This window comes from Neopelma chrysocephalum, unplaced genomic scaffold (genome assembly GCF_003984885.1).
Source record: "Neopelma chrysocephalum unplaced genomic scaffold, ASM398488v2 Primary Assembly neopelma1_291, whole genome shotgun sequence".
Classification (NCBI taxonomy): domain Eukaryota; kingdom Metazoa; phylum Chordata; class Aves; order Passeriformes; family Pipridae; genus Neopelma; species Neopelma chrysocephalum.
In genome coordinates this window covers 102,807-113,019 of record NW_020897953.1, presented here as the reverse complement: position 1 = coordinate 113,019, position 10,213 = coordinate 102,807, and the positions used below count along the sequence as shown (strand labels likewise).

Genomic DNA, 10,213 nt, shown 5'->3' with positions numbered 1-10,213 from the left:
CTGGCTGCGCGCGTAGAGCCGAGCGAGGCGCACAAAGGGCAGGCGAGAGGCGGAGGCTCAGGCCCCTCCTTCTGGGCAAAAAGGACCGTTGTTCGCGGGCCAGCGCATCGACCGGCCCGGGGCCGGACGGGGACCAAAATCGGATACGGTCGAGGATTCCTCCAATACCGGAGGCATTGGGACTGGGAGCCCCTGCTGCGCGCGTAGAGCCGAGCGAGACGCACAAAGGGCAGGTGAGAGCCGGAGGGTCAGGCCCCTCCTTCGGGGTAAAAAGGGCAGTCGTTCGTGGGCTGGCGCGTCGGCCGGCCGAGGGCTAAAATTGCATACAGACGAGGATTCCTTCCAGACCGGAGGCGCCAAGGCTAGGAGCCCCAACTGCGCGCATAGAGCCGAGCGAGGCGCACAAAGGGCAGGCAAGAGCTGGAGGGTCAGTCCCCTCCTTCTGGGCAAAAAGGGCCGTCGTTCGCAGGCCAGCGCGCTGGCCGGACGGGGGCTAAAATTGCATACGGTCGAGGATTCCTCCCAGACTGGAGACTGTGGGACCGGGGGCCCCTGCTGCGCGCGTAGAGCTGAGCGATACGCAAAAAGTGCAGGTGAGAGCCGGAGGGTCAGACCCCTCCTTCTGGGAAAAAACGGCTGTCGTTCGCTGGCCGACGCGCCGGCCGTGGGCCAAAATCGGATAAGGTGGAGGATTCCTCCAAGACTGGAGGCGCCGGGGCCGGGAGCCCCGGCTGCGCGTAGAGCTGAGCGACGCGCACAAAGGGCAGGCGTTAGCCAGAAGGTCAGGCCCCTCCTTCTAGGCAAAAAGGGCCGTCATTCGCGGGCCGGCAAGCCGGGCGACCCGGGGCTGGCCGAGGACTAAATCGGATAGTCGAGGATTCCTCCCAGACTGGAGGTACCTGGTCCGGGAGCCCCAACTGCGCGCGTAGAACCGAGCGAGGCGCACAAAGGGCAGGCGAGAGCCGGACGGTCAGATCCCACCTTCTGGGCAAAAAGGGACGTCGTTCGCGGGCCGGCTCGCCGGCCGGCCGAAGGCTAAAATTGCATACTGTCGAGGATTCCTTCCAGACCGAAGGTGCCAAGGCCAGGAGCCCCGACGGCGCGCGTAGAGCCGAGCGAGGCGCACAAAGGTCAGGCGCGAGCCGGAGGGTTTAGGCCCCGCCTTCTGGTCAAAAAGGGCCCTCGTTTGCGGACCGGCGCGCCAGCCAGCCATGGGCCAAAATCGCATACGGTCGAGAATTCCTCCATGACCAGAGGCGCGGGGGCCGGGAGCCCGGGCTACGTGCGTAGAACCGAACAAGGCGCACAAAGGGCAGGGGAGAGCCAGACGGTCAGGCCTCTCCTTCTGGACACAAAGGGCTGTTGTTCACGGGCTGGCGCGCCGGTCGGCCGTGGGCTAAAATTGAATCCGGTCGAGGATTCCTCCCAGACCTGAGGGGCCGGGGCTGGGAACCAGGCCTTCGCGTGCAGAGTCGAGCGAGGCGCACAAAGGGCAGGCGAGAGCCGGAGGTTCATGCCCCTCCTTCCGGGCAAAAAGGACCATTGTTCGCAGGCCGGCGCGCAGGCCGGGGGCCAAAATCAGATACGGTTGAGGATTCCTCCAAGACCGGAGGCGCCGGGGACGGGAGCCCCAGCTGCGCACATAGAGCCGAGCGTGGTGCACAAAGGGCAGATGAGAGCTGGAGGGTCAGGCCCCTCCTTCTGGGCAAAGCGGGTTGTCGTTCGCGGGCCGGTGTGCCGGGTGTCCAGGGGATAAAATTGCATACGGTCAAGGATTCCTTCCAGATCGGAGGCGCTAAGGCCAGGAACCCCGGCTGCACACGTGGAACCGAGAGAGGCGCACAAAGGGCAGGCGAGAGCCAGACGGTAAGTTCCCTCCTTCTGGGCAAAAAAGGGTGGTTGTTCGCGGGCCGCCGCGTCAACCGACCGGGAGCCGGCTGGGGACCAAAATCGGATACGTTCTATGATTCCTTCCAGACCGGAGGCGCCAGGGCTGGGAACCCCGGCTGTGCGCGTAGAACTGAGCGATGCGCACGTAGGGCAGGAGAGAGCCGCAGGGTCAGACCCCTCCTTCTCGGCAAAAAAGGACGTTGTTCGCGGGCTTGTGCGCCGGCCGGGGGCTAAAATTGCATACGGTCGAAGATTCCTTCCAGACCGCAGGCGCCAAGGCCGGGAGCCCCATCTGCGCGCGTAGAACCGAGCGAGGTGCACAAAGGGCAGGCGAGAGCCGGAGGGTCAGGCCCCTCTTTCTGGGCAAAAAGGGCCGTCGTTCGCAGGCCGGCGCGCCGGGCAGCCCGGGGCCCGACGAGGGCCAAAATCGGATACGGTCGAGGATTCCTCCAAGACCGGAGGCACTGGGACCGGGAACCCCGGCCGCACACGTAGAACCGAGCGAGGCGCACAAAGGGCAGGCGAGAGCCGGAGGGTCAGGCCCCTCCTTCTGGGCAAAATAGGCCGTCGTTCGCGGACCGACGCTGGCCGGCCGAAGGCTAAAATTGCACACGGTTGAGAATTCCTCCCACACCAGTGGCGCCAGGGCTGGGACTCCCAGCTGCGTGCGTAGAGCCGAGCGAGTCGCACAAAGGGCAGGCGAGAGCCGGAGGGTCAGACCCCTCCTTCTGGGCAAAAAGGGCTGTCGTTCGCAGGCCGGCGCGCCGTCCGGCGGCCAAAATCGGATACGGTCGAGGATTCCTCCAAGACCGGAGGCGCCGGGGCCGGGAGCCCAGGCTCCGCGCATAGAGTCGAGCGATGCGCACAAACGGCTGGTGAGAGCCGGAGGGTCAGGCCCCTCCTTCTGGGCAAAAAGGGCCGTCATTCGCGGGTCGGCGTGTCAGGTGGCCCGGGGCCGGACAAGGGCCAAAATCGGATACGGTCGAGGATTCTTCCCAGACCAGAGGTGCCGGGGCCAGGAGCCCTGGCTGCGCTCGTAGAGCCGAGCGAGGCGCACAAAGGGCAGGCGAGAGCCGGAGGGTCAGGCCCCTCCTTCTGGGCTGAAAGGGCCGGCATTTGCGGGCCGACCGGAGACCGAAATCGGATACGGTCGAGGATTCCTCCCAGACCGGAGGCGCCGGGGCCGGGAGTCCCGGCTGCGCGCGTAGAGCCGAGCGAGGCGCACAAAGGGCAGGCGAGAACCACAGGGTCCGGCCCCTCCTTCCAGGCAAAAAGGGCGGTTGTTCGATGGCTGGCGGGCTGGCCGAGGACCAAAATCGGATACGGTCGAGGATTCCTTACAGACCGGAGGCGCCGGGGCTGGGAGCCCCGGCTGCTCGCATAGAACTGAGTGAGGTGCACAAAGGGCAGGAGAGAACTTGAGGGTCAGGCCCCTCCTTCCAGGCGAAAAGGTGCAGTTGGTGGTGCAGCCTCGGCACTCCGTGGGCAGCCAGAGCTTTCTGTGCTGACCCCTTTTCCCTGGGAGGAATCTTCATTTGTATGGGTTTTTGGGCGGGGGGGCGCCAATGACTGCTCGAGGCTGACGAAAGGGATCCGTGAGGCCCTGGGGAAAGGGCGGAGTCCAATCCCAGAAGGTATAAAGGCTCTCGGAGCAGAAGCAAGTGGTTTGTATCTCTGACTGAAAATTGGCGTGGGTGAGCAGCCTGACAGAGAAAAGGACTTTTAATGAGAACTGGTATTATAGTTGGTATTGGATTTCGTATTCGAATTTGGTTTTGGGATTGTAATTTGTAGGAAAATTGGAGCCATTCCCCCCAGGAAAGAAACCTATAGCTTTTGGTTGTCAGGTGCAAGCGGGAAAACTTTCTGTACACCTGGAAAGGGTTTTGTTAGCTTGCCGGAACCCTGCGCCGAAACTGCACCTGACTCACAAAGGCTAGAGCCTTTCTTTTCTGGGGGAAAGGGTGTCGGTTGCTTTGGGAGCCCAGCAACGAAACGGCAGGTCTAACCCCCAAAGTTAACGTGGAGCTCGGGGTGGGCTGGAGCGACGGGAGTTGGAGCGGCTGGTGTTGGAGCGGCGGGGGCTGGAGCAGCTTGGGGTGGGCTGGAGCGGCGGGGTTTGGAGCGGAGTGGGCTGGAGCAGAGCCCTGGGGGCTGGAATGGCGGGAGTTGGAGCAGCGGGGCTGGAGCAGCGGGGGCTGGAGCGGCGGGGCTGGAGCGGCGGGACTGGAGAGGCGCGGGCTGGAGAAACGCGGTGGGAGTTGGAGCGGCGGGTGTTGGAGCGGCGGGGCTGGAGCGGCGGGGCTGGAGAGGTGCGGGCTGGAGAAATGCGGCGGGAGTTGGAACGGCGGGGCTGGAGAGGCACGGGCTGGAGAAGCGTGGCGGGGCTGGAGCGGTTGGGCTGGAGCAGTGGGGGCTAGAGAGGAGCGGGCTGGAGCAGCTCAGGGAGGGCTGGAGCGGCTCGGGGTGGGCTGGAGCAGCGGGGGCTAGAGCGGCGGGAGTTGGAGCAGCGGGCATTGGAGTGGCGCGGGCTGGAGCGACTCGATGCGAGCTGGGGCAGCGCGGCGTGGCCACGTCCTGCCTGCGGGACAAGGGTGAGCCTGGCGGTACCGGAACGAGGCGCGGGGGGGCCCGGAGGGAGCCCTGGGGATGCCGGGACCCTGCCGCGGTGCTGGGCTGAGCCCCCGGGGCTCCCAGGGCGCTTTGCGACGGGGGATGTGGAGTGCGGTAGTGACGAGAATCAGGAAGCGCTTCCATGGACCCGCACCCGGTTCGGTGGCTGTGCCGATGTTTGAACCAGGAAAGAGCTGCTGTCCTGCAGTGAGGACCGGGGGAAATGGCCTTACAACGAGAGCGGGGAGATTCGGATTAGAGATTAGGAAAAAATTGGGTGGTCACACGTTGGAATAGGTAACCCAGGGAGGTGGTGGAGTCACCGTTGCTGCAGGTGTTCGAGAGGTGTCCGGATCTGGCGCTGGGTGACGGTTTAGGGGTTACGGTGGCAGTGTTTGATAATAGTTGGGCTGTGATGCCGAAAAACTCGTCAGAGGCTTTTGTATCTTTAAACAGCAAGGTATTTGTTTATTCAACGTTGGGAACAAGCCAGCTCGTGCTTAATTACTCATAATTAATTAATTACTTAATTACTCACAATCTGCACTCTTTTGATTATGGTACTTAATTTATACCACAGCCATAAATTGAGTAATGATAACAATGCAACAGCACTCACCAATACTAAGATTGGATGTATTGGGAAATGGAACACTTGAGAAGCCGTGGGGGAGTATTCCAGAAAAATATCCCACTGATGATGTTCTCCTGCTTGCTCTATCTTTTCTGTATCTGGATGTTCAAGCATCTTCTGGAAGAGACTGATATCCATCCCTATTTGTAATTTAGGTACATCACGATACAACAAATAGTCATTTTCAGTTAACTGCCCAGTAGTTATTGGAATTGTATAGTTAAAATCACAACCTATTATTTTAGTAAAGTTACAAACACAAAAATTAGTTCCATTTGTAATCTCCTGAAAAATGTTTTCCCATAGAACCGGAATGCCCAATATAGGGTTGAGGCCGTGGCCACTCTAGTAATCCAGCCCAGGTTATAGTCACCATACTCAGTAAGATCCCAGTAGTCAGTGTCTGGGAAGAGCCCCCTAAATGCCTGTGAAGGCATCCACTGACTTTTCAGATGTGCCACTTAAGTTTGTCTCTCGTTCACCCAGATATTCCATGTGATTACAGCTGCAGTCTTTGGCTGCAGGCGGTGACCCTGAGTGGTTTGCCTAAAGAGAAGGGAGACTCTTTCAGCTCTCCCCATCTATCTGGGTGACTTTGGTTAGGGTTTCTTTACCATGACAGAGGGACAGGGTGTAAAGCAGAGTTGAACAGAAAAGAGGCCAGAGGAACAGAGCAAGAAGGTGGGTCATCACCTGACGTCAGCACAAAGATGTGGCTTTTGGCTCCACGTTTACTTGATGTGTTAAGGATTTTCTTGTTTTAGTTTGGTTTTTCTTTGTTTTCAGATGCAGAGCCCTCGGCCCAGGAGGCTCTAGGCACCGGAGGGGAGGTGAGTACCGGTGAGCAAGGTGAGCATTGACTCCAGGACAGAACTAGATGGTCTTCTACAGGTGTTGTGGTGAATCTGTGCACATGCTTTGTTTCTTGTGTTTTCCAGGGGGCCTGCCACCTTCTAACAGACAGTCCAATGCTTCAGGGACCCTGCCGGTAAGAGGTCACTGTTAATGAGAGATAAGTAGGTAGGAGCTAGCACAGGAAAGCCATCCCTTCAGGCAGTATCTCAGTACGTACATTTGCCTTTGGTTTTTTTACTTTGCAGAGAATGTGTGCAGCCTCAGAGGGCCAGAGCCACCTGCCAATTAGGTTTGATGGTCTTCAGCTGTCCTCATTAGCAGTCTCCTAGTACTACAAAGCTCATCAATTAAGGCTCGACCTTCTCTGGTTGCAGGTGCCATCTGGCCTGCCTTTGGCAAAGGAGGAGCATTCATGTTGAGTCAGGGAGGTAGTGAGGAGGTGCTGGGTCTTCTGTACTTTCAGAAACACCACGTAACTTTTTTCCTCACTCACTCAGGTACGGCAAACGGTGACGGCAGCAGCCTCTGACTCAGGTCGGAGCCAGTGGCCCAGCTTAGGGGATGATGAGTAGCCAATTGCAGGGTTATCGCCCACGTGCTGCCGAACTCTTGCGTCAGTTTCGGTTTTCTTTCTCGTAGCCGACCGAGTCAGCAATCACAGGACCCTCTGAGCCAGTCAGGCATCCTTCCTTCCCATCGAAGATGGATTCACATCCCCGACTATGGGAAAGATAAGTGGAGGACTACCACCTGGAGAGGGGATGAGAGCTGGGTCCAATTTTATGGTTAGGAGGGAGGGATTTTCAAATTAGCATAGGGGAAAGGGTCTACCCTAACAGGCCCTTGGCACACATAGGAGGAGCAGTTTACTTTTCATCACTGGAGTACGTTGTGCAGGGCAGAGCCGTTCAGGTCTGTGTCGTATCCTCTGTCTGGTCTGTGTTTCGTGTCTTACAATTCACAATCACCGTGTCTTTGCCTTCTGCCCTCAAAGGTCTTATCGGAGATGTCAAGGCATCATTCCTAGGGTCTTGAACCTCTGCACTGCCCAGCCCAGTGCCCATACCATCCATTCTTTGGCTCACTAGCTTGGACGTGCATCGGAATCACATCTGAGAAGTGTCGGGTCAGATGTCTTTTACAGCCTCCTTACAGGTTGTATCGGTGGCTGTGCCGTGCAGTCATCTCTTGTAACCGCCCCGGACTTGTGAGAATCTAATAAGGTTTTGAATGTAGCATTGTCTCCCATCCATCTTAGCAATTTTGTAGGCAGTTCTTGTCACAGGACATTCTGTTAGAGTGTCTTTTCAGGCTCCTCAGAGCCTCCTCTGTTCAGTCTCGCCATATCCTCTGTCTTATCATGCGGCAGCACATCCATTTTGGCAGTCGTTCCTTTCTTGGAGTTCTCTCTCCTCGTTGCACCACAGCACTTGTCTGGAAATGTGTCGTTGGAGTTTGTGTTCGGCCTGGAACTGCTCTGCCCTGCAGTGTAGACTTGGGGGTAGGTGGAGTAGAAAGGAGACTTTACAGTTAACCTGTCGATAGGCTTAGCCACTCACGGCAGCAGTTCTCCGGTCCTCCCGGAGGCAGCCCCTACCTGCAGCGTGCATGCAGTCACGAGAGCTTTTCCAGAGACGATGGGAGTGGTACAGCAGGACCTTAAAGTTAGGTCGGTGTTTGTTTGTGCAGGTTGTCTTTGGACCCCAGATGGGTTGTCTAAAGAGAAGTGATAATTGGGCAGCAGTTAAGGTCCCTCCATCTATATGGCTGACTTTGCTAACTCATTTCTTTGCAGTGTCAGAGGGACTGGATGTAAAGCAGAGATAAACAGAAGAGGCCAGAGGAGCACAATCAGAAGGTGGGTTGTCATGTGAGGTCAGAGCCAAGACATGACTTTTGGGCCTTTGGATGGTTTGGTGGTTTAGTTTTGTTTTTTTGGGTTTTTTTTAAGATGTGGAGCCCCCAGCCCAGCAGACAATAGGCACCAGAGGGAAGGTGAGCCCAGTGAGCAAGGTGAGCAGTGACTGCAGGACAGAACTAGATGCTTTTTTGCAGGCGGTGTACTTCTGGTAAATCTGCATACATACTTGTTTTTTTGTTTTACAGGCAGACTTCTAATGTGTAGTCCAACGTGATGGGGACCCTGCCTGTAAGAGGTCACGGTCAAGGGGTGTCAGACAGAAACTGCCATGGGAGCAGCATACTCTTGGGCAGTATCTCAGTACTGGCATTTGCCTCTGGGTTTTCTTTTGCAGGAGACATATGCAGCCTCACAGGGGCGAAGCCAACTCACAATGAGGTGACGGACACGGTTCGGTCCTCTCGAGCTGTCCTTGTAATCTCCGGGTATTAAAAGGATGAGCAATGAAGCATTGAGCTTTTTTGATTGCAGGTGCCATCCAGTTAACCTTTGGGAGCAGATGAGCATTTGAGGTGAGTCGGAGAGGCAGCAGGAGGAGCAGGGATCCACTGCAGCTTTAGAAATGCCCTCTAATTTTTTCTCTTGCTCGCTCAGGTATTCCGGAAGATGACAGCCACAGCGTGTGACTCCGGTCAGAACCAGCGACCCGAGGACCTGCCTCGGTGACAGTGAGTAGGGGGATCATCGGGGCTGGGGCCACGTGCCACACTACTCGGATATTGTGTATGGTTTTCTTTCCCATAGTTGCCTCCATAAACTCACACGACAGCAGGAACCTCTGAGCCAGCCCAGGTACCCCTCCTTTGCATCAGAGACGGATTCGCATCCCCGGCTCTCGGAAAGATAAGTGCAGGGCAAAGACCCAGAGAGGGGTTGGGAGTCGGTCCAAGTATGTGCATTGCCCAGAGGGATTTTTGAAATTAGTACGGTGCAACGGGTATCCTATAACAGGTTATTTGGACACATCAAAGGAAGGGCTTACTTTGTATCATTGGATTCACGTGTGCAGGGCAGAGCAGTTCCAGTCTGTGTCACGTCCTTCGTCTCGTCTGTGTTTTGTGTCCTTAGGGTTTTTGCATCTTGCCCTCGAGGGGCTTATGGGAAGCATCAGGCATCATCCTTAGGTTCTTGAAGGTCTTCTCTGTGTAGCTGAGTTCCAAAGTTGTCAGTCGCTTCATTTGCAGGTTCAGGCCTTCTTTGGAATCCCATCTCTGACTTTTATGGTCAGACCTCTTTTAAGGCCTCATTCCGGGCCATATCATCAGCAGTACTCCGCAGCCATCCATCTTAAAGCAGGAGGACTCGTTTTCCGCATCATTCCGTTCTTAGCTTCCGAATGCGGCGACGTCGCGCATCCATCTTCAGGGTTTTGACGGACCCTTCTTATGACCGGTCATCTTGTTAGTGTCTTTATTTTTCAGGATCCTTTGAGCCTAGTCACGTTATGACGGTAGTCCCGTAGGTCATGGTGTTCCACAGCATCTCCATTCTTGCAATCGAATCTTGTCAAAGCGAGGTTCGTCTCTTAATTGTGTCACACAGTCTGTGTCGTCACGGGTACGGGATGTCTCACTCGGGGTCAGCCTGGAGCTACTCTGCCCTGCCATGTGGATCAGCGGGTAGATGGAATATTGCTCAGTGTCTCACGTCAACATGTCAGTTACCTTAGACAGTCGAGCCGATGGCTGTACAGTCCTGCTGGATGGAGCAGGTGTACGTAACTCGTGTGCAATCGTTAGAGCTGAGCTGTTTTGGGCTGTTTCTGGGTTGTTTTTTGGCTGTTTGGGGCCGTTTTGGGGGTGGTTTTGGAGGTGGTTTTGGGCTGTTTTTCGGCCAGTTTTGGGGCTGTTTGAGGGGCTGTTTTTGGGCTGGTTTTGCTGGTTGTTTCAGGGTGGTTTTGGGATGTTTTTTGGCTGGTTTTGGGGTTGTTTGGGGGCTGTTTTTAGGCTGCTTTTGGTGTGTTTCAGGGGTGGTTTGGTGCATTTTTGGGGCTGGTTTTGGGGCTGGTTTTGGGCTGGTTTTGATGTGGATTTTGGCTGTTTTTTGGCTGCTTGGGGCCGTTTTGGGGGTGGTTTTGGAGGTGTTTTTGGGTTGTTTTCAGGCTGGTTTTTAGGCTGGTTTTCAGCTTGTTTTGGAGGTGTTTATAAGGTGTTTCTGGCGTGTTTTTGGAGTGTTTTGGGGGCCATTTTCAGGGTGTTTCTGGGGGTGTTTTTGACGTGTTTTTGTGTTGTTTCCAGAATGCTTTTGGCTTGTTTTGGGGATATTTTCTTGCCGTTTTGGGGCGCTGACCCCTCTGAATC

General features: G+C 56.3%; 1 long non-coding RNA gene across 1 annotated transcript; it reads left to right on the top strand.

Annotated features, from left to right (window-relative positions):
• Positions 1 to 8,105: 8,105 nt before the first annotated feature.
• Positions 8,106 to 8,406, top strand: LOC113978125. The gene is made up of 3 exons (XR_003537499.1): positions 8,106 to 8,141; positions 8,248 to 8,303; positions 8,385 to 8,406. It is a non-coding gene; the product is annotated as an uncharacterized LOC113978125 (long non-coding RNA).
• Positions 8,407 to 10,213: the final 1,807 nt, after the last annotated feature.